This window comes from Cetorhinus maximus, chromosome 1, assembly GCF_964194155.1.
Source record: "Cetorhinus maximus chromosome 1, sCetMax3.hap1.1, whole genome shotgun sequence".
Lineage (NCBI taxonomy): Eukaryota > Metazoa > Chordata > Chondrichthyes > Lamniformes > Cetorhinidae > Cetorhinus > Cetorhinus maximus.
Window position 1 is genome coordinate 141,169,761 of NC_135879.1, and position 27,118 is coordinate 141,196,878.

General features: G+C 43.8%; 1 protein-coding gene across 3 annotated transcripts in view; it reads right to left on the reverse strand.

Annotated features, from left to right (window-relative positions):
• The window catches only part of tec (tec protein tyrosine kinase), a 182,611-nt gene extending 167,705 nt beyond the window's left edge, over positions 1 to 14,906 (reverse strand). The window contains exon 1 of one of the 3 annotated variants that reach the window (XM_078547497.1): positions 14,560 to 14,906. The gene's annotated coding sequence lies outside the window, so the exon portion shown is untranslated. Of the gene's footprint in view, positions 1 to 8,042; positions 8,623 to 14,555 lie in introns of those variants that run through there. The other 2 variants (XM_078547488.1, XM_078547506.1) reach the window with 2 other exon arrangements.
• Positions 14,907 to 27,118: the final 12,212 nt, after the last annotated feature.

Sequence of the window (27,118 nt, forward strand, 5' to 3'; positions counted from 1 at the left end):
AGATACCCCAAGTGGGGGTGGGTCCTTGCTCGTCCTGCTTTCTACCCTTAATTAGCGCATTCCTTTAGATAATATCATCACCTTCAACACTTCTTTGTCCTTCTGTCTGTGACATCTTTTGGTTATCTCCACCTATCACTGGCCCTCTATCCAGCTCTTCTTGTCCCACCCCAACCAGCTTATATTTCACCTCACTTCTATTTTTACTTAGTTCTGTTGAAGGGTCATTCGGACTCGAAACGTTAACCGTGTTCCTCTCCGTAGATGCTGCCAGACCTGCTGAGTTTTTCCAGGTATTTTTGTTTTTGTATAGGAATATAGGAAATAGGAGCAGAGGTAGGCCATTCGGCCCCTCGAGTCTGCTTTGCTATTCAAGTAGATCATCTATCTCAATGCCATTTTCCCGCACTATCCCCATTCCCGTGATGGCTTTAATATCTAAACATGCCGATCTGTCTTCAACATACTCAATGACTGAGCTTCCACAGCCCTCTGTGGTAGAGATTTCCAAAGATTAACCACCCTCCTCATCTCAGTCCTAAATGGACTAGCCTTATTCTGAGACTACGTCACTGGTTCTAGATGCCCCCCCAGCCAGAGGAAATATCCTCCCTGAATCTACCCTATTGAGCCCTGTTAGAATTTTGCATGTTTGAATGAGATCACCTCTGTTCTGAACTCCAGAGAATGAAGGCCCAGTCCATTTAATCTTTCCTCGTAGGACAATCCCTCTGCCCTAGGAATTAGTCCAGTGAACCTTCATTGCACTCCGTCTATGCCAGGTATATTTTTCCTTAGGTAAGGGGACCAAATCTGCACAAATACTCCAGGCACACACCCACCAAGGTTCTATAGAATTGCAGTAAGACCTCTTTACTCAAATCCTTTTGCAATAAAGGCAAACATCATTTGCCTGCCTAATTGCTGCTGCACCTGCATGTAATGACATTCATAAACCTTTGGACATCAAAACTTCCCAAACTCTCACTATTTAAGAAATAGTCTGCATTTCTGTTTTTCCAACCAAAGTGGATAACTTCATATTTTCCATCTCAAGTGTCCCAAAGGATCTGTACTGAGGCCTCAGCTTTTAACCATACACATGACTTGGATGAAGAAATAAAGAATTGTGTAACCAGGTTTCATGATGATACTAAGTTAGGAGGCAGAGCAAGTTGTATGGATGGGATGTAGGAGTGATTTGTAGGAATTCCATATATGCTTATTGTTGTGTAAAGGTTAAATTAAGAATGATGGAAAATGTCATGCCGCTATTTTATGAAGCTTGTGTTGAGGAACTTATGCTTGTGATTGCAAAATGGCTGGCACTGAACAAGATCAACAATGCAGAAAGAATATGCTGTTAGAATAAGTTTGAGAGATGTCATTATCTAGAATACACTGTGATTGCATTTCTTTAAGTGACCTTTGTTGCAGTGTGAGCTGACACCTAAAACAACAAAGGGCAAATGCTTCAGAGATCCTAAGGTAATTAATGGCTACGTGCAGAAAGGACACGTGAGGGAACAAACTCTGTGCATAATATCTTGGGCTAAATATATCGTGGCATGGACCAGTCTCCAAATGATCACGCTCTGAATGAACCAGTAGCCAAGACGGGTCATACACAAAGGCTCCCTCACACGTGGACTAACATAAAGCAAACTGGAAAGCACTGCTCAGCATGGTACAGAAGGAAGAAAGTTGAAGAGAAGGAGATAAAGAAACCAGTAAAGCTTGTGTTGACAAAAGCAAAAAACTGCAGATGCTAGAAATCCAAAACAAAAATAAAAATAAAAATACCTGGAAAAACTCAGCAAGTCTGCCAGCATCTGCGAAGAGGAACACAGTTAACGTTTCGAGTCCGTATGACTCTTCAACAGAACTAGGTAAAAATAGAAAAGAGGTGGAATATAAACTGGTTTGGGGGGCGGGGGGACACAGATAAAGCTGGATACAGGTTCAATGATAGGTGGAGATTGCCAAAAGGTGTCATAGACAAAAGGACAAAGAGGTGTTGAAGGTGGTGATATTATCTAAGGAATGTGCTAATAGGTGACATTAAGAGTAGAAAACAGGACGAGCAAGGTACAGATAGCCCTAGTGGGGGTGGGGTGGGGGGGAAGGGATCGAAATAGGCTAAAAGGTAGAGATAAAACAATGGATGGAAATACATTAAACACATTTGTGTTGATCTGTTCATTACTGCCCAAGTTCCTAGTCGTTACACTTAATGAACTTATTCTGAGCTTGTTTTTGAAACAACATCATTACCACAACTATTTGTTTCATCTTGGACCTAGTTGAAGAGAGAAATTTCTTACAAGGAACAGAAGATTGCAAAGGGGCATTAAGTGAGCAGGCAAAGCTAAAGTAGATGGAGTTCAATGTGGGGAACTGAGATCATCCATTTTCAATTCCAGAAAGATAATTAAGAAAATTTTCAGGTTTGTAAGATTGAGCTTTTTTTAAAAAATTCATTTATGGGATGTGGGCTTCGCTGGCTGAGCCAGCATTTATTACCCATCCCTAATTTCTCTTGAGAAGTGGTGGTGAGCTGCCTTCTTGGACTGCTGCAGTGCATGTGATGTAGGTACACCCACAATGCTGTTAGGAAGGGAGTTCCAGGATTTCAACCCAACAACAGTGAAGGGATCGCGATATATTTCCAAGTCAGGCTTGGAGGGGAACTTCCTTCTAGATGATAGTGCTATGTGTTTGGAAGGTGCTGTCTGAGAAGGCTTGGTGAGTTCCTGCAATGCATCTTGTAGATGGTACACACTGCTGCTACTGTATGTCAGCGGTGGAGGGAGTGAATGTTTGTGGATGTGGTGCCAATGAAGCGGCCTACTTTGTCCTGGATAGTGTCAAGCTTCTCGAGTGTTATTGGAGCTACACTCATCCAGGCAAGTGAAGAGTATTCCATCACACTTCTGACTTGTGCTTTGTAGATGGCAGACAGGCTTTGGGGAGGCAGGAGGTGAATTACTCGCTGCAGGATTCCTAGCCGCTGAACTGCTTTTGTAGCCACAGTATTTATATAGATCATCCAGTTCAGTTTCTGGTCAATGAAAACCCCCAAGATGTTGATAGCTGCAGAGGAGCAAACAGAATTAGCTGTCCATGTGCACAAATCACTAAGCGTACCAAATTGTAAATGGAACAAATGTTCCTTTTACAATTTCCTATTCTTGTGAATTGTCCTGATAAGTGCAAGATGAAAAGTTTTGACAACGTGCGTTTTTTTCAGTAATACTGAAGTTCTGTACTACAAAACAACTAAGATACAGAGAAACGATTTCCCATGGTGAAGAAAGCCAGAACAAGGGAGAATTTTCTTAAAGCTACTCCATTTAGGAGTGAAATCAGGAAGTACTTATTCACAAAAAGGGTAGTGGAAATCTGGAACTGTCTCCCCAAAAGGCTGTGGGTGCTTGGTCAATTGAAATCTCAAGATAGAGATCAGTCTATTTTTGTTGCTAAGTGAGAGTATGAAGGGATGTGGAACAAAGGTGAGCAAATGAAGCTCAGGTATAGATTAGCTACAATCTAATCCAATAGTAAAACAGACACGAGGTGCTGAATGTCTTTTGTCTGTTATGCATGGAAATGACAATGGAGTCCCCTGTTCATTAGACCCTGCAAGATCTTCCATAAATGACAACTGGGGCTTGTGCCAAAATTGGGAGAGCACAGACTAGTTAAGCAACAGCCTGGCAGAGTCATCTTTACCACATTATACCTTAAAGTCGAAGTCCCAGATTCCCTCATACCAGTCCAGGGTATGTCCTGTCCCACCGGCAGGACAGACCCACCAGAGGTGGCACCACAGTGGCATACAGTCAGGGGGGAGTGACCCTGGAAATCCTCAATATTGACTCCAGACCCCACTAAGTCTCATGGCATCAGGTCAAACATGGCCAGACTAGGCCTGCAGCAGGTGGTGAGGGAGCCAAGAGGAGGGATAAACCTACTTGACCTCACCCTCACCAATTTACCTGTCAGAGGCATTTGTCCATGACAGTATTGGTTGGAGTGCGTCCTTGCAAACACAAAGTCCCAGCTTCACATTGAGGGTACTGTCCATTTTGTTATGTAGCACGACTAACATGCTAAATGGAATAGGTTCACCAAACAGATCTAGCAGCTCAAAATTGTGCACCGCACCCTTGAGGCGCTGTGGGTAATTGCATTCAACCAGAGTCTGTTAGCTTATGGCATATCCCTTCCTCCACCATTACCATCGAGCCAGATCATCAGCCCTGGCTCAATGAGAAACACAGGAGAGCATGCCAAGAACTGCACCAGGCACACCTAAAAATGAGATGCCAACCTGGCAAAGTTATAATACAGGACTACATGCATGCAAAACAGTAGAATTAGCATGCAATAGTCAGAGTTGGCAATCCCACAACCAATGGATCAAATCTATACTCTGCAGTCCCGCCGTGTCCATCATCATTCACGACTGAATAATTAACTAACTAGAGGAGAAAGCTCCACCGATATCCCCATCCTCAATGATGGGGAAATCCAACACATTAATGCAAAAGACAAGACTGAAGCATTTGCAACCATCTTCAACGAGAAATGCTAAGTGGAAGATCTATCTCAGCCTCCTGCCGAGATCCCTGAAATCACAGATGCCAGTCTTGAGACGATTCAGTTCACTTCGCATGATATCAAAGAATGGCTGAAGGCAGGGGATACAGCAAAGGCTAGGGCCCTATAAACATCCCACCAACAGCACCGAAGACTTGTGCTCCAGATATATCTGCACCTCATTCAAGCTGTTCCAGTCCAACTGCAACACTGGCATCTATCCAACAATGTGGAAAACTGTTCACAAAAAGCAGGACAAATCTAACCACAGAATTGTTACGGTACAGAAGGAAGCCATTCGGCCCATTATTCCTGCAGTGGCTCATGAAGAGCATTATGACAAGGCCATTCTTCTGCCTTTTCCCTTTAACCCAGCACATTATTTGAATAGAAACAATCATCAAATGCCCTCTTGAATGCCTCAATTGAACCTGCCTTCACCACACCTCCAGTGAGTGCATTCCAGATCCAAACCACTCAGTGTGAAAAAGCTTTTTCTCACATTTGCTCCTTTTGCAAATCACTTTAAAACTGTGCCCTTTCGTTCTTGATCCTTTTCCAAGCAGGAACAGTTTTTCCCTATTATCTACTCTGTCCAGCCCCCTCATGATTTTGAGCACCTCTATCAAATCTCCTCTTAGCCTTCTCCTTACCAAGGAGAACAGTCTTAACATCTCCAATCTGTCTTCATAACTGAAGTTTCTTACCCTGGAGCCTTTTTGGTAAACTCTTCTGCACTTTCTATAATGTGGTACCCAGAACTGTACACAATACTCCAGCTGAGGTCTACCTATTGTCCTATACAAGTTCAGCATAACCTCCAAGCTCTTGTCCCCTACATCCCTATTAATAAAGCCTAGGATAGTGTATGCTTTATTAACTGCTCTCTCCACCTGTCCTGCCACCTTCAATGATCTGTGCATATACACACCCACATCCCTCTGTTCCTGCATCCCCTTAAGAATTTTACCCCTTATTTTACATTGTCTCTCTATTTTCTTCCTACCAAAGTGCATCACCTCACACTTCTCCACGTTGAACTTCATCTGCCACCTATCTGCCTACTCCACCAACTTGTCTACATCCTTTGAAGTTCTACACTGTCCTCCTCACAGTTTACAATGTTTCCAAGTTATGTATCATCCGCAAACTTTGAAATTGTCCCCTGCACACCAAGATCTAGATCATTAACACATATCAGGAAAAGCATGCATCCCAATACCGGCCTCTAGGGAGCTCCACCAGAAACTTTCCTCCAGCCAGAAAAATATCTATTCACCACTACTTGCTGTTTCCTATTACTCAGCCAATTCTATATCCATGTTGCTACTGTCCCTTTTATTCCATGAGCTATAATTTTCTCACAAGTCTGTTATGTGGCACCATATCAAATGCCTTTTGGAAGACCATGTACACCACATCAACAGCATTTCCCTCATCAACCCTCTGTCACCTGTTCAAAAAACTCCAGCAAGTTAGTTAAACATGGTTTTCCCTCAAGAAACCCATGCTGGCTCTTCCTAGCTAACACACATTTTTCCACGTGACTATTCATTTTATCTCAAATAATTATTTCTAGAAGTTTCCCCGCGAAGTTAAACTGGCTGGCCCGTCATTGCTGGGCTTATCCTTACAATCTTTTTTGAACAAGGGCATAATGTCTACAATTCTACAGTCTCCGGCACCTCCCCTGCATCTCGGGAAGACTGAAAGATTATGGCCAGTGCCCCTGCAATTTCCACTCTCACTTCCTTCAATATCCTTGGATGCATCTCATCTAGTCCCGGTGCCTTGTCAACTTTAAGTACCGACAGTTTGTCCAATACTTCCTCATCATCAATTTTAAACCCTTCTAGTGACAGAGTTTTCTCCTCTGTCACCGTGGCCTGAGTAGCATCTGCTTCCTTGGTAAAGACAGATGCAAAGTATTCCTTTAACACCTCAGCCATGCCCCCTGCCTCCATGTGTAAATCCCTTTTTTTGTTCCTAATGGGCCCTTCTTTTTTTTCACCATCCTTTATGTGCCTAAAGACAACTTTGGGATTCCCCTTTATGTTGACTGCCAGACTTTTCTCATAATCTCTCTTCATTTCTCTTATTTGCTTCTTCAACTCCCTCTAAACGATTATCACCTCATCAGTCTATACTTGATCAGCAACAAAGTGATGGAAGATCTTGTCTCCAGTGCTACCCAGCAGCATTTCCATAGCAATAGCCTAGATTTTTCTTTTCCCACCTATTTCCATTATTTTTAAATGTATTTCCATCCATTGTTTTATCTCTACCTTTTAGCCCATTTCAATTCCTTCACCCAACCCCACCCCCACTAGGGTTATCTGTACCGTGCTTGTCCTGCTTTCTACCCTTAATTAGCACATTCCTTAGATAATATCACCACCGTCAACACCTCTTTGTCCATTTGTCTATGACATCTTTTTGCTATCTCCACCTATCACTGGCCCTCTATCCAGCTCTACCCTCCCCCCACCCCCCCTCCTCCCCCCCTTAAACCAGCTTATATTTCACCTCTTTTCTATTTTTCCTTAGTTTTGTTGAAGAGTCATACAGACTCGAAACATTAATTGTGTTCCTCTCCGCAGATGCTGCCAGACCTGCTGAGTTTTTCCAGGTATTTTTGTTTTTGTTTTGGATTTCCAGCATCCGCAGCTTTTTGCTTTTGTCTTATTGTTCAGCTTGGGTTCTGCCATGACCATTCAGCTCCTGACTTCATTACAGTCTTGGTACAAACAAGGACAAAAGAAATTAAGCCAAGGGGTAAGGCAAGGGTGACTGAAGTTGACATCAAGGTAACATTTGACTGTGTGGTGTTATGATCCCCATGGAGATCAACAAACGAAATAGAATAAAAATCGAAACGAAAAGAATAAAATTTACTGAATGACCCAAATGAGAAAATCAATAGACAAGATTTTGTTTTGTATAAGTTTTACTTTATCAAAGCAAAATCAACATAAATTAAACATGAATTAACATCCATATTGCAGTCAATATAAACGATTACATGTTAAATAGCAGGTACAAAGGTATATCTCATGAATTTACGAGGCAGTCCCAAACAGCATATTATATGCCATTAATTTCAGCCATAGAGTCCTTCAAGGCTCTAAACTTACACAAATAAAATTCCAGCTCCTTTATTTCGAGGGTTTAGCCGCCAATCCTTTTCTGACAGCATCACCCAACCAGAGTTCCAAGGGCACGGTCTTCACTAAAATGGCACAATTCTGCAGAACCTCCTCAGCTCTGCTCATAGTAGTATTAATGGCATGGATCCATGAGAAACGCGTTTATCTAAGCCCTCAATAACACACTTGTACACTGTATTGCCAGCTCGGGTCAATCAGTTCCTTAATAACCGAAGCAGCGACAGAAACCTTATTTTTCTTCTTTCTGCTCCCATATCCAGCCTTCCTATTCACCTTTGTCAGCGTTGCCAAAACCTCTCCTCCTTCCAGCAGAACCTGGTACATTAGGCTAGTTTTCAAGCCAGCTGGAGTCATTTGGGTCTGTTTTACACCCCACAGCCTGGGTCATCGGCCTCCACCCAATCAACTTGAACCTACTCCTCCGCAGTGGCATCAAGAGGCCCTAGAAAAATTGAAGTCAATGGGAACCAAGTACAAAATTCTCCGCTGATTGGAGTCATACCTAGCACAAAGGAAGATAATGTGGGTGCTGGAAACCAATCATTTCAGCCCATGGACATTGAAGCGTCTGAAGACAGTTGGGGCTAGGATGCTACTATAGCAATGACCTTCCCTCCATCGTACAGTCAGAAGTGGAAATACATGCTAATGACTGCACAAGGTTCAGTACCATTCACGACTCCTCAGATACTCAAACAGCCATGTCCATGTGCAACAAGACCTGGACAACATTCAAGCTTAAGCTGATAAGTGGCAAGTAACATTCATGCCACACAAGTGTCAAGCAATGACCAACTCCAACAAGAGTGAATCCAACCATCTCCCCTTGACACTCAATAGCATTACCATTGTTGAATACTCCAATATCAACATCCTGGGTGGTATCATTGATCAGAAACTTAACTAAACCAGCCATATAAATACTCTGGCTACAAAAACAGGTCAGAGGCTGGGAATTCTGTGTGAGTAACTCACCTCCTGACTCCGTAAAATCTGCCCACCATTTACAAGGCACAAGATCTGCATTTGCCTGGATGGACCAAGCTCCAACACCATTGAAGAAGCTCGACAACATACAAGACAAAGCAGCTAACTTGACTGGTGTTGTAACCTGCCTTTAAGGTATAGCAGTGTGACATCACAAGAAAGGAAACATGTCATGTGATCCAGTCTTAGTTTCATTTTTGCTTTGAGCAGAACAGACACAATGTCTTCAAGCTTTATACCTATGTATAAGTGTTCTCATGTGTCTAGTCTAAATAAATTAACCCACAACATGTTTACCAAATCCCTATGAGTGATTGGTGCCTGTGTCCTGCACAGCAAGTAAGCCCAAGGGTATTGTTTCATTATAATAACATGACAATCGGCACCCCATCCACCAACATAAAATTCACTCCCTCCACCACCAAAATACAGTGGCAGTAGTATGTGCCATCTACAAGATACATTGCAGCATTCACTAAGACTCCTTGCTTGCAAAGCACTTTAAAAACCCACAGCGTCTACCACCAGAAGGACAGGGACAGTAGATTAATGGGAACACCACCACCTGCAAGTTCCCCTCCAAGCCAAACATCATCCCAACTTGGAACCATGGAGCTGTTCCTTCACTGTCACTAGGTGAAAAGCCTGGAACTCCATCCCTACAAGGACTGTTGGTGCACCTCTGTCAGATGGACTTGAAAATTGCGATATGAAAACAAGTATGAAAACTCCAAAATCAAGACTTAATTATGTTAATTGGGGCACAAAGTTGACAAAGACACTGTGATAATTCCCCTACTCTTATTTAAATATTGCACTGCCATGTGACATTTTGCTTTCACCTTGGTTTAATACTTCATCCAGCCAATAATGATGAATTTATACAAAATATTAGTTATGTCACAATTAAAAGTATTGGATGTCTCATTGTAGAAAGGGCATTAATTCCTTAAAGAACCAATAGTGTAGATTCATCATGATAATGCTAGGGATGGGAAGCTGTAATTATAAGAAATATGAGCCATTACAACTATTTCCACCATAGCAGAAAAAACTAAGGAAATTTAATGAACACTTTTAAACTTTGTATTTTGATGCAATAAATAAGAAAGGACTATTTCTTTGGTTTGGGTGAAGGATGACGAGATGTCATTGAGTGGTAAAGAAGTTAAAAGTTTTTTTTAAAACACGAGAATTTCCAGCATAACTGGAAAACATCAGATTGCTTGGTGTGATCTATGAGGAGGCATAGTGGTATTGTCGCTGGACTGTTAATCCAGAGACCCAGGGTAATGCTCTGGAAACCCGGGTTCGAACATCGGATTCAATAAAAATCTGGAATTAAAAGTCGAATGATGACCATGAAACCATTCTCGATTGTTGTAAAATCACATCAGGTTCACTAATGTCCTTTAGGGAAGGAAATATGCCACCCTTACCTGGTCTGGCCTACATGTGACTCCAGACCCACAGCAATGTAGTTGACTCTTAAATGCCCTCTGAAATGGCCTAGCAAGCCACTCAGTTGTAAAATGAAATCAGATGGACCACCTGACATCGACCCAAGCACCGCAAAAGACAACGGCAAACTCAGCCCTGTTGACCCTGCAAAGTCCTCGTTACTAACATCTGGGGGCTAGTGCCAAAATTGGGAGAGCTGTCTCACAGACGAGTCAAGTGACAGCCTGACACAGTCATACTCACTGAATCATATCTGACAGATAATGTCCCAGGCACCACCCACAGCATCCCTGGATATGTCCTGTCCCACTGGCAGGACAGGCCCAGCAGAGGTGGCGGCACAGTGGTATACAGACAGGAGGGAGTTGCCCTGGGAGTCCTCAACATCAACTCCGGACCCCACGAAGTCTCAAGGCATCAGGTCTAACATGGGCAAGGAAACCTCCTGCTGGTTACCACGTACCGTCCTTGCTCAGCTGATGAATCAGTGCTCCTCCATGTTGAATACCACTTGGAGGAAGCACTGAGGGAGGCAAGGCCACAAAATGTACTCAGCGTGGGGGACTTCAATGTCCATCACCAAGAGTGGTTCAGTTGCACCACTACTGACTGAGCTGACTAAGTCATAAATGACATAGCTGGTGGGTCTGCAGCAGGTGGTGAGGGAATCTACAAGAGGGAAAAACATACTTGTCCCCATCCTCACCAACATGTCTGCCACAGATACATCTGTCCATGACCGTATTGGTAGGAGTGGCCACCACACAGTCATCGTGGAGACGAAATCTCACCTTCACATTGAAGAAAACCACCATCGTGTTGTGTGGCACTACCACCATGCTAAATGGGATAGATTTTAAAGAGATCTAGCAACTCAAGACTGGGCATCCATGGGCCATCAGCAGCAGCAGAACTGTACTCAAACACAATCTGTAACCTCATGGCCCGGCATTTCCCCACTCTACCATTACCATCAAGCCAGGGGATCAACCCTGGTTCAAGGAAGAGTGCAGGAGGGCATACCAGGATCAGGACCAGGCATACCTAAAAATGAGGTGTCAACCTGGTGAAGCTATAACACAGCATAAGCAGCTAGTGATAGACAGGGCTAAGCTAAGCGATCCTACAACCAACGGATCAGATATAAGCTCTGCTGTCCTGCCACATCTAGTTGTGAATGATGGTGGGCAATTAAACTCCTCACCGGAGGAGGAGGCTCCACAAATATCCCCATCCTCAAAGATGGAGGAGCCCAGCACATCAGTGCAAAAGATAAGGTTGAAGCATTTGCGACAAATCTTCAGCCAGAAGTGCCGAGTGGATGATCCATCTCGGCCTCCTCCAGAGGTCACCAGCATCACAGATGCCAGTCTTCAACCAATTCAATTCACTTCGCATCACATCAAGAGATGGCTGAAGGCACTGGATACTGCAAAGGCTATGGGCATTGACAATATTTTGGCAGTAGTACTGAAGACTTGTGCTCCAGAACTTGCCACACCCCGAGCCAAGCTGTTCCAGTACAGCAACAACACTCGCATCTACCCACCTATGTGGAAAATTGCCCAGGTATGTCCTGCACACAAAAAACAGGACAAATCCAACCCAGCCAATTACCGCCCCATCAGTCTACTCTCGATCATCCGTAAAGTAATGAAAGGTGTCATCAACAGTGCTATCAAGCAGCATTTGCTTCGCAATAACCTGCTCGCTGATGCCCAGTTTGGGTTCCACCAGGGCTACTATGCTCCTGACCTCATTACAGCCTTGGTTCAAACATGGACAAAAAAGCTAAACTCCTGAGGTGAGGGGAGAGAGACTGCCCTTGACATCAAGGCTGCATTTGACCGAGTGTGGCATCAAGGAGCCCTAGCAAAACTAGAATCAATGAAAATCAGGGGGAAAACTCTTCACTGGTTGGAGTCATACCTAGCACAAAGGAAGATAGTTGTGGTTGTTGGAGGTCAGTCATCTCAACTCCAGGACATCACTGCAGGAGTTCCTCAGGGTAGTGTCCTAGGCCCAGCCATCTTCAGCTGCTTCAGCAATGACCTTCCTTCTATCATAAGTTCAGAAGTGGGGATGTTCGTTGATGATTGCACAAAGTTCAGCACCATTCACAACTCCTCAGATACTGAGGCAGCCCATGTCCAAATGCAGCAAGACCTGGACAATATCCAGGTTTGGGCTGACAAGTGGCAAGTAGCATTTGCACCACACAAGTGTCAGACAATGACCATCTCCAACAAGAGAGAATCCAACCATCGTCCCTTGATGTTCAATGGCATTACCACCACTGAATCCCCCACTATCAACATCCTGGCGGTTACCATTGACCATAACCTGAACTGAACTAGCCATATAAATACTATGGCTACAAGAGCAGGTCAGAGGCTGGAATAGTGCGAGAAGTAACTCACCTCCTGACTCCTCAAAGTCTGTCCACCATCAACAAGATACAAGTCAGGAATGTGATGGAATACTTCCCACTTGCCTGCATGAGTGCAGCTCCCACAACACTCAGGAAGCTTGACACCGTACATGACAAAGCCACACGCTTGTTTGGCACCACATCCACAAATATTCACTCCCTTCACCACCGACGCACATTAGCAGCAGTGTGTACCATTTACAAGATGCCCTGCAGGAATTCACCAAGGCTCCTTTGACAATACCTTCCACCACGACCATTTTTTTTTGAAGAGGGACACCCGTCTAGCCAGCCAGATCAGCCAAATCAACCCTAGCGATCAATAGGGTGACAGATGTCACAGCCAGATCACCCTCACAAAGGACAAGGGCAGCAGATAGATAATGACCACCACCTGCAAGTTCCCCTCCAAGCCACTCACCATCCTGACTTGGAAATATACCGCCCTTCCTTCACTGTTGCTGGGTCAAAATCCTGGAACTCCCTAACAGTACTGTGGGTGTACCTACACTACATGGACTGCAGTAGTTCAAGAAGGCTGCTTACCACCACCTTCTCAAGGGCAACCAAGGATGGGCAATAAACACTGGCCCAGCCAGCGAAGCCCACATCTTGTGAATGAATTTTTTAAAATGACAATCACATTCCCCTCATGTCCTTGTACAAGTTCTGTTTTTAAAGGTTTATACCCTGGACATTGACTGTGGTTGAGACAGAAACCACTGCTTAAAAAAAAGGATAAATATTTAAAGCAGAGAAAAAGTATCACATTATGGCAAGAGTGGAGCAGTTAGGATTAGTTTTGAACTGTTCCGTCAAAAATCTAGCACAACCAGGATGGATCAAATGGTCTCCATCTGTGTTGATAAACTTTTTGTTCGTCTATTGTGGGGCAATTCTGCTTGCAAAATGGCTGCTGTATTTCCCCACACAAATTAATTCACTTTGAGAAGTACTTTGAGATAGCTTAGAGGGATATTATTAAAAACATGAGTGAGAATTTCTATCATGCTGATCCTCAAAATTTAAAAGGTACCATCAGACTACACCTTTGCTCAGACTATAAAATATTTGGAAAGCAAAATATTTTTCAAGTTATTCAAATGGAAAAAAATTCTAAACGCAATAAAATTTATACCACAAGTACTTTTTTTCATTGAAAGAGACCCATGTGTGTGACAGCAAGTCAATTGAAAAAGTTAAACTCCTTCTGGAAGCCGAAGAAAAATCTCATTGGATATGTAATAGTTAAAGTCGCCACACAAACTTGAGCTCAAGTATAAAGCAGAAACTCGGGAGAAAGAAGCTACCGGCGAATGTAGCGATCAACTCCATTCGTTATAGATAATAAATGTCCCTGTCCACTGATCTCTAAGATCAGAGAAACTATACAAGGACTTAAGGACAAATATGACTGTCATTTAGATATCACCAGTTCTACTGGTATTTCCCGGATTAAGAAGTCACCTATTTTGATAAAGTATTTTCTGTCTTTCACATTTTCCCCCCCTCGACTTAAAAAGTACGTGTACCCCATTTGTAAACGATTATTTCGTAACACAGCAAGAGAAATAAACAACAGTTAAACTGATTCTCTCTACACAAATACTGTTCTTCCTTATCAGTTCGGAGCAAACATAGTAAAACACTTCCTGCAAAAGGGGGAGAGGCGGGAGCTCCGCTTGAAACATGTTGTGGTTTCTAAAATAAACTCAAAACGGCGAATAAACTTAAGTCGCCGAAACTTTTATCATAACGCCAGGTCAATTCGTATCAAAACAAATACCGAACAGCTACAGGAGAGATGTTTACTTCCTGCATTTCGGCACTTTCTAATCCTCCATCCAAAATGTATCTTCACTGCCTAAACAACTTCATAACGATTCATTGCCAGTCATATATGCTACTTACAAAAGAAAAGAGAGTTGGGTATTTTTTTTCTCGGCTTTGTGCTGACTCAGACTGAGCAGCTCGGACTCGCCATGTCCGCAGACACTTGTCTCCTGGGTGCAACCAGCCCTCGCGCTGCTCAGGTGTGTGGGGATTCGGCTCCTCGCGCACTGCCAGCAGCAGCAGCTCAGCTCAGCTCGTCTCGTCTCCCCTCACACAGCAACAGCCGCTCAGCTACTTTTTGGGCTGAACCGGACACTTTGCTCCTTCGGCCTGCCACACAGTGAGTGCTTCAGCAAACCGACAAACATGCGCAATCAAGCAGGGCACGCTGGGACAAACTGTTCTTGGAAGGCTCTGCAACGAAAAGCAGAAATTCAACAACTTAGTTGCAGCTAGAAATAAGGTTCTTTCAAAGAAAGTGCTTAAAGTATTACGTAAAAGGAGGTGGACAATGAATCATAAGAATACGCAGCACTGGTCAAAATTCCCACTGTAGGACCCATTGTACCGCGTGTCTAATATACAATACAGTGCCATAGAAACCACCAATTGTCGCTCTTTTGGCTAACTTTTTCAAGCCTTTCTGTGTCAGTGAAATATTCACACCCTCCTGGGAAGCATCTGTCCTAAGTTTCAGAAGAAGGTGTCAGATATTATAAATCCTGAATGGGAACTATATCGCCCTTCCTTTACCATAGCTGGTTCAAAATCCAAGAAATCCCTTCCTAACAGCCCTATGGATGTAGCTATTGAGCACATGAACTGCAGCAGTTCAAGAAGGCTGCTCATCACCACCTTCTTGAGCGGTTAGGGATGGGAAACAAATGCTAGCCCAGCCAGCAATGCCCACAGATAAAAGCAAAATACTGTGGATGCTGGAAATCTGAAACAAAAACAAAAATAGCTGGAAAAACTCAGCAAGAAACTTTGTCTCTTTCTTTCAGGTGTTAAGGAACACAAGCTCCAACAACTCATCGACACCAACACCCATCCAGGACCCTCCGCCCCTGCCCATCCCTCTGACCCCATCCCGTCTTCCAATCCCAGCCCTGGCCGTGTATTCACCATACCCCCTGACCTTCCCCTCTCTGATGCTGAACGTTCAGTGCTCAGCAAAGGACTCAGTTTCATACCCTTACGCCCTCACCTCAATGAATTTCGGGCTCGGCATGATGCTGAACTCTTCTTCTGCTGCCTTCGTCTCCGTGCTCACTTCTTTGGGCAGGAGTCCTCTCCCCGTTCAATGGATCCTTTTACCCGCCTCCAATATTCTCCCTCCACCTGGACCCCTCCCTCTGGATTCTTACCTGCTTTTGATCTTTTCATTGAGAACTGTTGGCGTGACATAAGTCATCTCAATTTCTCTGCTCCTCTCACCCACTCTAACTTGTCTCTTTCTGAACTTGCCGCACTCCGTTCTCTCAGGTCCAACCCTGACTTTGTCATCGAACCTGCTGACAAGGGTGGTGCTGTTGTTGTCTGGTGCACTGACCGCTACCTCGCAGAGGCTGAGCGTCAACTCGCAGACACTTCCTCCTACCTCCCCCTGGACCGTGACCCCACCACTGAACATCAAGCCATTGCTTCCAGGACTGTTACTGACCTCATCTCCTCTGGAGATCTTCCCTCTACAGCTTCCAACCTCATAGTCTCCCAACCTCGGACAGCCTGTTTCTACCTCCTACCAAAAATCCACAAACAGGACTGTCCCGGCAGACCGATCGTGTCAGCCTGTTCCTGCCCCACGGAACTCATTTCTTGCTATCTTGACTCCATTTTCTCTCCCCTTGTCCAGTCTCTTCCCATCTACATCTGCGATTCCTCTTACGCCCTACATCATATCAACAATTTCCAGTTCCCTGGCCCCAACCACCTCCTCTTCACCATGGACGTCCAATCCCTCTACACCTCCATCCCCCACCTGGATGGTCTGAGGGCTCTCCGCTTCTTCCTCGCACAGAAGCCCGAACAATCCCCATCCACCACTACTCTCCTCTCCAATTTCCATCCCTCCATCATTTTCACAAGGTCCATCACTGGCACGTCCCTTCCCTTCCTTGACCTCTCTGTCTCAATTTCTGGTGATAGACTGTCCACCAATATTCATTACAAGCCCACCGACTCCCACAGCTACCTCGACTACAGCACCTCACAGCCCGCTTCCTGTAAGGACTCCATCCCATTCTCTCAGTTCCTTCACCTCCGTCGCATCTGTTCTGATGATGCCACTTTCCAAAATAGTACCTCTGACATGTTTTCCTTCTTCTTTAACCGAAGTTTTCCACCCACGGTGGTTGACAGGGCCCTCAACCGTGTCCGGCCCATCTCCCGCGCATCCGCCCTCATACCTTCCTCTCCCACCCAGAACCATGATAGGGTCCCCCTTGTCCTCACTTATCACCCCACCAGCCTCTGCGTTCAAAGGATCATCCTCCACCATTTCTGCCAACTCCAGCATGATGCCACCACCAAACACATCTTCCCTTCACCCTCCCACCCACCTCCCCACCCCCCCCCCACCCCCCCCCCACCCCCACAACCGGCGGCTTTTCACAGGGATCGTTGCCTCCGAGACACCCTGGTCCACTCCTCCATCGACCCCTACACCTCAACCCCCTCCCACGGCACCTTCCCATGCAACCACAGAAGGAGCAACACCTGCCCCTTTACTTCCCCCCTCCTCACCGTCCAAGGGCCCAAACACATTTCACTTGCACTTCCCTCAATTTAGTCTACTGCACTCGCTGCTCCCAATGCGGTTTCCTCTACATTGGAGAGACCAAACGCAGACTGAGTGACCGCTTTGCGGAACACCTTCGGCCTGTCCGCAAGCATGACCCAGACCTCCCTGTCACTTGCCATTTCAACACACCACCCTGCTCTCATGCCCACATGTCCGTCCTTGGCCTCTTGCAATGTTCCAGTGAAGCTCAACGCAAACTGGAGGAACAGTACCTCATCTTCTGACTAGGCACTTTACAGCCTTCTGGACTTAACATTGAGTTCAACAACTTCAGATCATGAACTCTCTCCTCCATCCCCACCCCCTTTCCGATCCCCCTCCAATAATTTAAAATTTTTAAAAATATATTTTTCTTTTCCCATCTATTTTAAAATTTATTTCGATCTATCGTTTTATCTCCACCTTTTTGCCCATTTCCATCCCTTCCCCCCACCCCACCCCCACTAGTGCCACCTGTCACTTTCTTGTCCTACTTTCTACCCTTAATGTCTCCATTAGCATATTCCTTAGATAATATCACTACCTTCAACACCTCTTTGTCCTTTTGCCTATGATATCTTTGGCAATCTCTTCTTTGCCTCCACCTATCACTGGCCCTCTATCCAGCTCTACCTGTCCCACCCCCCTCAACCAGCTTATATTTCACCTCATTTCTATATTTCTTTAATTCTGATGAAGAGTCATACATACTCGAAGCGTTAACTTTGTTCCTCTCCGCAGATGCTGTCAGACCTGCTGAGTTTTTCCAGCTTTTTGTTTTTGTTTCAGCAATGCCCACATCCTGTGGAAGAATTAAAAAAAGCATAAATTATGTGTCAATAAGCTGATAAATACAGAAAGGTGCAAACACTGGTTGCCTCAAGTTTCCTTAGAACAATAGTCTTAAAAATAACATACTTTATCTCTTAAAGCAGGTTCTCAATCTGTGCCCACTGTGTTCACATCTGTGTAACTAAGCACCCTGTATTGTAGTCTTTGGCAGCAGCATCCTTCCATCTCCAAAAGATGATGAACACGCAGCAGAAAATCCATTTCAGATGGGTGTCTTCATGTGAGTGCTCCTTTGCTGATGGCTGAAGAGGCCAATGCTTGAAAGGCAGGTTCTGCCACAAGTGCTGCACGTGAAGCTTCCAAGTGTTGTTGTGGGTTGTTGTTTTTGGCTTTGGCATCTGTTGCCAAGTTGCTGTAGCCGCTGGTCATCATGGTGGTGCACGCCAGTCCACAGGAGGTGTCACCATTTTCCCCTGTCATCAGTTAGTGACCTCCACATATGATAATCAATATTTAGGCCCTTCACGTCATGCTTGTAAACATCCTTGAAGCGGAGCTTTGGGTGTCCCATTGGTTGTCAGGTTCCGGCTACCGCACCTTGCAGAAAATCCTTGCATATGTGACTGTCTTACACCCTGCAGACGTGTCCAAGCCAACAAAGCTGCCTCTGTTAGATGAGTGCAAACAAACCTGGGAGATCAGACTTTGAAGGACTGCCGCATTCGTATTTTGTCCTGCCTGGATATACCCATAACTCACTGCGGATAACGAAGATGGAGATTATTGAGCTTCTTTTCTTGATAGCTGTAAATCATCAAGGTTTCAGAGCCATACAGCGAGGTGCTGAGAAAGCCAGCTTTATAAACCATCAACTTGGTCCTAAGGGTCAGCTTGCTGTGATTCCATGCATGTTTCATGAGTCGGCCAAAGATGATATGCATGTACCAAGTTTTTCATCAAGGGACAAATTGTTGTCACCATGAACCCAAGGTAGCAGAATTTGCTACCCATTTCTAATGAGATGTTATTTTGTGTGATCAGGGGCAGAGATGCAACACCTTGTCCCATGACCATAGTTTTCTCGATGCTTATTGTTCGGGAGAACAAGCTACAAGGCATGGGAGAGACAGTCCATGAGTCTTTGACGCTGAATTTCCATGTGGGCAACTAGTGCAGGGGAGCCCTCTGAGCAGGACTCAATTTGTTTTTCTCTTTGTTTTTAGTCTTGATAGATCGTAGTTTTTGCGTCTTACCTGGTGTGCAAGTAGACTCCTTCCATATCTGCAGGGAAAGCAAAGTTCAGGAGCATAGGGGAGAAGATGCCAAACAGAGTAGGGGCTAGGAAACAGCCCTGTTTCACTCCATTCTTCACTCTGAAACCATCAGAAATGGAGCCATCAAACTGTACAGTGCAGTGCATGTTGTCATCGAAGGAGCAAATGAGATTGAAGAGCTTTGGTGGACAGCAAGTTTTCCCCAAAAACTTGTAGAGTCTTGCTGCGCTCATGGGGTCAAATGTCTTAGTGAGACGTACAAAAGTAAGGTAAAGAGGTTTACCCTGTATCCTACAATTCTCTTGTAGCTGTCATATGGAAACGGTCGTATACACAGTAGATCACTAGCACAGAAAGCACAATGTACACACTCAATATCGTTCGTTATATGTTACACCAATCACCATTATAGCCTTTCTGAACCTTTGCAAAGTTTGGTCAATTTTCTATATAGGATCTCACCCACAGCTGAAGCTGCCCAAATTCATTTAGGAACCTAACAGTCAACAAAGACAGAAGGCTCTCTCAAATTAACAGTCTGGGTTGGATTTAAAATCAAACCCCATAGACATGCTAACCCACTAATGACATTTTTAAATTGTCAGTCATGGCTCCAATAGAGCAGTGTGAAGTGGAAACATTTGAGCATCACTGTCCCTGTTTTTACTTGTAGTGTGCCACCAGATTCGTTGAGCACATGCAATTCAGTATTTTGCGTTGCCATGAACTTCTCTTTTCTCAGGACCGAGGATGACTTTCTTCCTCTCCGGGGTTGTGGGCCCTGAGGTGACTAAAAAGTTCAATGCTGGATCCGCACACTCTGCCACAGGTGGGGCAGGCCGTGTTTGATGAGGTGGGTGGGTGGGATGCTTGGATTTTGGTACACTCCTTCTGCTCAGCCTACACCTGGCCTGGTGGAGGCGTTCAAAATAGTTGGCCCTTTCAGAGATGCTTCTCCTCCTGTTTGGGCAGATTAAAGCAAGAAATTCCCACAAATTGGTGGGAAGTTGCATTTTTTCAGGCAGGCTTTGTGGATGTCCCTGAAACATTTCCTGCCCTCCTGGTACGCACTTGCCATGTCGAAGCTCAGAGTAGAGAACCTGTTTTGGGAGTCTTGCATCAGGCGTGCGGACAATGTGGCCTGCCCAACGTAGCTGATAAACCATAACCAGTGCCTCAGTACTGGGAATATTGGCCTGAGAGAGAACACTGATATTGGGGTGTCTATCCTGTCACTGAATTTGCAGGATTTTGCAGAGGCATCGCTGGTGATATTTCTCCAGGGATTTAAGGTGTCTGCTGTGCCACTAACAGCAGCTGTAAAGACCCACCACATATCAGATTCTGATACTGTTGGGAGGGACGGATCTCATTTCCTTTGTATTAGCAAGATAACCAGCAGTGGAAGTGCCACATGGGTGTCAGTAATGGCAAATTAACAAACTAAAACTACTGTGAGCTGTTTAGTTGGTTAACACTTACTTAAAACTGTTAAATTTTGAATGTAAATGAAACTCAATATAGTGGCTAACAGTCTGAGACAATATCATTTGTCCTGCTGATCAAAAATGGATTTCAAAAGCATTTTGCACTTGAGGTTGATCTGCAAGTTTTTATTTGCATGCGCATTGCAGAGAAGACAGTGCATTTCACACAATCCTGTACTATAGTTTTGCAATTTATGCAGCAATTAGTTTACTCTGTACTTGTGAAATGGATGAAAATCTCCTGCAAGGTTTTTTATTACCTCTGTCAACACATTTCTGGCTGTTTCCATGAATGGCAGATGCATATATGAGATTGGGAGAATCCTCAAGAAAAATACTCTGTTGTGTGGCATGCTTTTGATGTATCTACCATTTGTGTTATAATGGGGTTAGGCTGTAGCACAATTAATATTTAAAAGCTTTCAGGCTTATCTGTGCTTCCAACTGAATATTGCAATAGCTAAATTAAAACTTAGGATCCTTAGGACCTTTAATATACATTGACTAATCACAGACTTGTTACGAAGCAGGAGGAGGCCATTTGACCCATCCTATCTGCACCGGCTCTCCAAATGGGCATTATGATTTAATGCCATTCTCCTGCCTTTCATCCGTACACTTGCACATTGTTTCCATTCAAATAATCACCCAATGCCCTCTTGAATGCCTCAATTGAACCTGCCTCCACCACACTTCCATGCAGTGCATTCCAGACTCAAACCACTCACTGTGTGAAAAAGTTTTTCTCACATCACATTTGCTTCTTTTACAAATCATTTTAAATCTGTGCCCCCTCGTTCTCAATCCTTTTACAAGCAGAAACAGTTTTTCTGTATCTACAAAAAGCTAAAAGCTACTGCGGATGCTGGAAATCCAAAACAAAATAAAAACAGAATTACCTGGAAGAACTCAGCAAGTCTGGCAGCATCGGCGGAGAAGAAATCAGTCAACGTTTCGAGCCCTCATGGTTCTGCCGAAGAGCCATGAGGGCTCGAAACGTTGACTGATTTCTTCTCCGCCGATGCTGCCAGACTTGCTGAGTTTTTCCAGGTAATTCTGTTTTTATTTTTTTTTTTCTGTATCTACTCTGTCCAAACCCCTCATGATTTTGAACACCTTTATAAAATGTCCTCCTAGTCACTTCCTCTTGAAAGAAAACAGTCCCAACTTCTCCAATCTATCTTCATAACTGAAGTTTCTCATCCCTAGAACCATTCTTGTAAACTTCTACTGCATTCTTTCCAATGTGTTCACATCCTTCCTATAGTGTGGGGCACAGGACTGTACACAATACTCCAGCTGAGGTCTTACTAGTGTCTTATATAAGCTCAGCATAACCTCCTTGCTCTTGTACCCTATGCCTCTATTAATAAAGCCCAGGAGACTGTATGCTTTATTAACTGCTCTCTCCACCTGTCCTGCCACCTTCAATTATCTATGCACATATACACCCATGTCCCTCTGTTCTTGCACCCCTTTAAGAATTGTACCCCTTACTTTATATTGTTTCTCCATGTTCTTCTTACCAAAATGCACCACCTCACTTTTCCGCATTGAACTTCATCTGCCACTTATCTGTCCTGTGTGCAACACATTGGACAGAGTGGAGGAGAGGTTTACAAGAATGGTTCCAGGGATGAAAAACTTCAGGCTATGCCCTTTTGAAGTTCTATACTGTCCTCCTCAAAGTTTACAATGCTTCCAAGTTTTGTATCATCTGCAAACTTTGAAATTGTCCCCTGTACACCAAGATCTAGATCATTAATATATTTCAGGAAAAGGAAGGGTCCCAATACCAGCCCCTGGGAACCTTACTCCAGCCCAAAAAATATCTATTGACCATTACTCTCTGTTTCCTATTGCTCGGCCAATTCTGTATCCACGTTGCTACTGTCCCTTTTATTCCATGAGCTATAACTTTTCTCACAAGTCTTTTGTGTGGCATTGTATCGAATGCCTTTTGAAAGCTTATGTACACCACATCAACAGCATTACCCTCATCAACCCTCTCTGTTAGCTCTTCAAAAAACTCCAGCAAATTAGTTGAACATGATTTCCCCATTAGAAACCCATGCTGGCTCTTCCTAATCAACCCACATTTTTCCATGAGACTATTAATTCTGTCCTGAAAAATTGTTTCTAGAAGCCTCCCCATCACTGAAATTAAACTGACCAGTCTGTAATTTCTGGGCTTATCCTTACAACCCTTTTTGAACAGTTTATTAAAAGCCTAGTTTGAAATTTATGCAAACTGTCATCATATAAACTACTAGGTATGAATTTTGGGCAGTTGACCAGTTGTACATGTTGCCATCCCTTGGGCCAGCAGAGAGGTCTGTGCCATTTTTGTGACTGTGCCTCATTAGCATAATCCAGGAAGCTGAATGTACCGAATAGACATTACGTTGCAGCCCACCAATTAGCCAATGGAGGAATTCTAGTCAATGTGGATATAGCCTGCCTGCAGGTCAGTCTGGGGGTGGAGAGGAAACAAAATACAACAAGCCCAGTGTAGTTGCAGCCCACAGTATACCTATAAAGTCCATACTAGCACTCTGGTTCTTCTTCACCCCAGAAAAATGAAATCAGTAAAGATTTAGGATCATTTTTTTGAAATTTCTGAAGAAAGATTGGTGTTCTGAAATATTATCTCTGTTTCTCTTTCCACAGAAGCTGCCTGGTCTGTTGAGTATTTCCAGCATTGTCTGTTCCATATCTCCAGGATCTGCAGTGTTTTGCTTTTGAAATTACCACCTTGATCAAATGGCTAAACAGGTGCAGCATTTGCTCCAACCATTTTTTCCTCAAAAATGCAGTCAGAACCCTATATATGTATATATATCAAGTTACATTGAGTCTGCAGCATACAAACAAGCCATTCAGCCTGACTGATCAATGTCGGTGTTTATGTTCCATGTAAATCTCCTCCCATAACACTTCATTTAACTTCATCAGCATATTTTTCTATTCCATTCTCCATCTATGTTTATCTTGCTTCCCCTTGAATGCATCTATGCTATTTGCCTCAACTATTCCTTGTAGTAGAAGATCCACATTCTTACCATTCTTCAGGTAAAGCATTTGCCCTTGAGTTCACTATTGGATTTATTAGTGGTAATTTTATTTCCATGGCCTCTAACTTTGTTCTCCTTCACAAGTGAAAACATTTACATATAAACATAGGAATTAGGACAGGAGTAGGCCATTTGACCCCCCCATTCAATAAGATCATAGTTGATCTGATTGTGGCTTCAACTCCACATACCTCCTACCCCCGATATGACTCCCTTGTTAGTCAACGCTATCAAACCTTTTCATTATCTTTTCTGCCCTAATATATATACATTGTAGGATTCTTATTTTTATATTAAAAGGGCCTACCACTAGAAAGAAATAGGCACTCTGGCCACCCCTTGGAGGTCTTCATCCAAGATGGCTCTGCAGTGTCAGTGTAAATGGGACATTGAGTAACCCTCACCATTTTTGGGCCACTAACGCTCTATTTATGCCAGGCTCTCAATGTTAAAGAGAACATAAGAGGTATGGTCACTTAAATGTGGTCCAAGAGAACTGTCACTGCCCATAATACTCTTTCTCAGATCTGTCAGCAATGTCAGGAGTGTCAGACAGAAAATTGTGAAAAAAATTAAATACTTTATTTAAAAAGTTAGCATTAAAAAAGTAAATGATTTCTCTCACAGGCAAATTCCCAATATTCCCTTGGGAGTAAGGAAATGAAAATTATACAAGTGAGAACCAGGCTCAATCTCGAAGTCTCAGAGGGGAAATTAATAAAGTAAAAGTCAAGTCAGGAGCCTTAAATAAATACTTTGCTGTTTTCACATAGACAACACGAAAAACATTCTGGAAATAGTGGAGAACTACTTGTGGAAATGAGGAACTTAGGGATGTTATTCTTAGTAGATTACTGTAGAGCACTGGAGAAATTAATGGGATTTAAAGTCAACAATCCCTGGAACTGATGTCCTGAATCATAGGGTATCAATCAATTGACCTTAATCTTCCAGAATTTCCTAGATCCTAGAAGGACTCTGTGGATTTGAAGGTAGCAAATATAACTCCACTATTCAAGGAAGGAGGGAGAGAGAAAACAAGAAACTATAGACCAGTTAGCCTGACAATAATAGTAGGGAAAATGTTAGAATCTATTATTAAGGGCACGGTTACAGAGCACTTAGAGAAGCAAAGAGAGTACGAAAACAGGCTTGCAGCTAACATAAAAGAGAATTCAAAGTGTACTTTTTTTGGTACAATTTAAACTCTAATTCTGCAAGTTTGTATTCACAGAATACTTGTTCATACAAGACTTTAACCTTCAGACAACAGAAGCCAGTCTGGTGAAGTAACTCAGGGAACTTTACTTACATTATAAAGTAATATGTAACAAAGCAGGGCAGCGACTTTACGGGCGTACTACATTTTTTGCTTCCTGGTTTGGCTTAGGGCACGAGTCGACACTTGGACTTCCTGTCCATCACTTCTGTTGTCTTCTGCTGGAGAGCAGGCTCTGTAAACATCAGCTTCAAACTTGAGCCGCACACACTGATCACTGGAAGCTGTTTATTAACTCTTTCCAAACGACAGCCAACAGCCTGATCAGTGGTACCTCTGAACTTTGGTCCAGGCAGTGCATGCCTAGGGTACATATTGGCCAGGTGATGCACGAACAGTGCATGATCACTTGCTGGATACTCTGATCTTATTGTCTTGGATTTTGCTTAATTAGAATTGACTTCCTAATTAAATCAGATATTTATTTTACTGTGCCTGCTGATTAAATCAGTCGTTTATCAATGACTGTATGTGTTGTTGATTAAGTCAGTCAGTATCAATGACTGTCTATAAAAACAAAAAACTGCGGATGCTGGAAATCCAAAACAAAAACAGAAACAGAAATACCTGGAAAAACTCAGCAGGTCTGGCAGCATCGGCGGAGAAGAGTACAGTTGACGTTTCGAGTCCTCATGACCCTTCAACAGAACTAAGTAAAATTAGGAAAGGGGTGAAATATAAGCTGGTTTAAGTGGGGAGGGGTGGGGTTTGTTGGGACAAGCAGTCAGTGATAGGTGGAGATAACCAAAAGCTGTCACAGACAAAAGAATAAAGAGGTGTTGAAGGTGGTGATATTATCTAAAGGAATGTGTTAATTAAGAGTATAAGACAGGACAGATAAGGTACAGATAGCTATAGTTGGGGTGGGGGAATACTAAAAGGTAGAAATAAACAATGGTGGAAATACATTTAAAATAATGGAAATAGGTGGGAAAAGAAAAAATCTATATAAATTATTGGAAAAAACAAAAAGGAGGGGGAAGAAACGGGAAGGGGGGTGGGGATGGAGGAGAGAGTTCAAGATCTAAAATTGTTGAACTCAATATTCAGTCCGGAAGGCTGTAAAGTGCCTAGTCAGAAGATGAGGTGCTGTTCCTCCAGTTTGCGTTGAGCTTCACTGGAACAATGCAGCAAGCCAAGGACAGACATGTGGGCAAGAGAGCAGGGTGGAGAGCCATTTCAACTGGGGTCACTGTCCCAGGGAGGAGGATTTGGGAATGACAGATACCTGGCATTGGATCTTGAGGCCCAAACACGCAGAGTTGACTACAACGACGGACCCTGGACCGACACCACCCCACTATCACAGGACACAATGACACCACAGAGACTATCTTGCCCAGACATAACCCCGGGCCACAGAATGGACTGGTACTGTATATGGACGGTGAACTATTGTATGATAACGTTAAACATGAATCGTACCGGTAATTGTGAACCTGGCAGGTATACAACTGCCCGAGTATTGCAGTAATCAAGCGCCCCTACGAAAACTATACAAATTACTGAGTAAGGCTGTGATTAATCAGGCGGCCGATGCCACGGGCGCCACTAGATTTAGGAGACAAGTTGCTTTCCACCGCCAGAAGAGAGGGTTAGTTAACAATGTACTGACAGGGGTGAATACAGGGACTTCCTGGTAAACTCTCTCGACATTCAAGGGATCAACTCCGAGGTTATGAATCTTAAAAGGATCATGAGGCAGCTGCTCATAAGAGCAGCGAGGGGCGGAGAAATGACAGCGGCCCTCGGGGGCAAGAGTGTGGTATCTCTATTGGAATGCGCACATTTTATAGAGACCCATGCTAAAACCACCAACCAATTAATAGAAAGGGAGGAACGACAAGAGGACAGCACCCAAAAAAGCCAGCTGGGCCACACGTACGGCCAGTGGATGATCGGGCAATTAAGATACAATCTGGCCCAGATCCAAAGTTGGGAGGTACCTG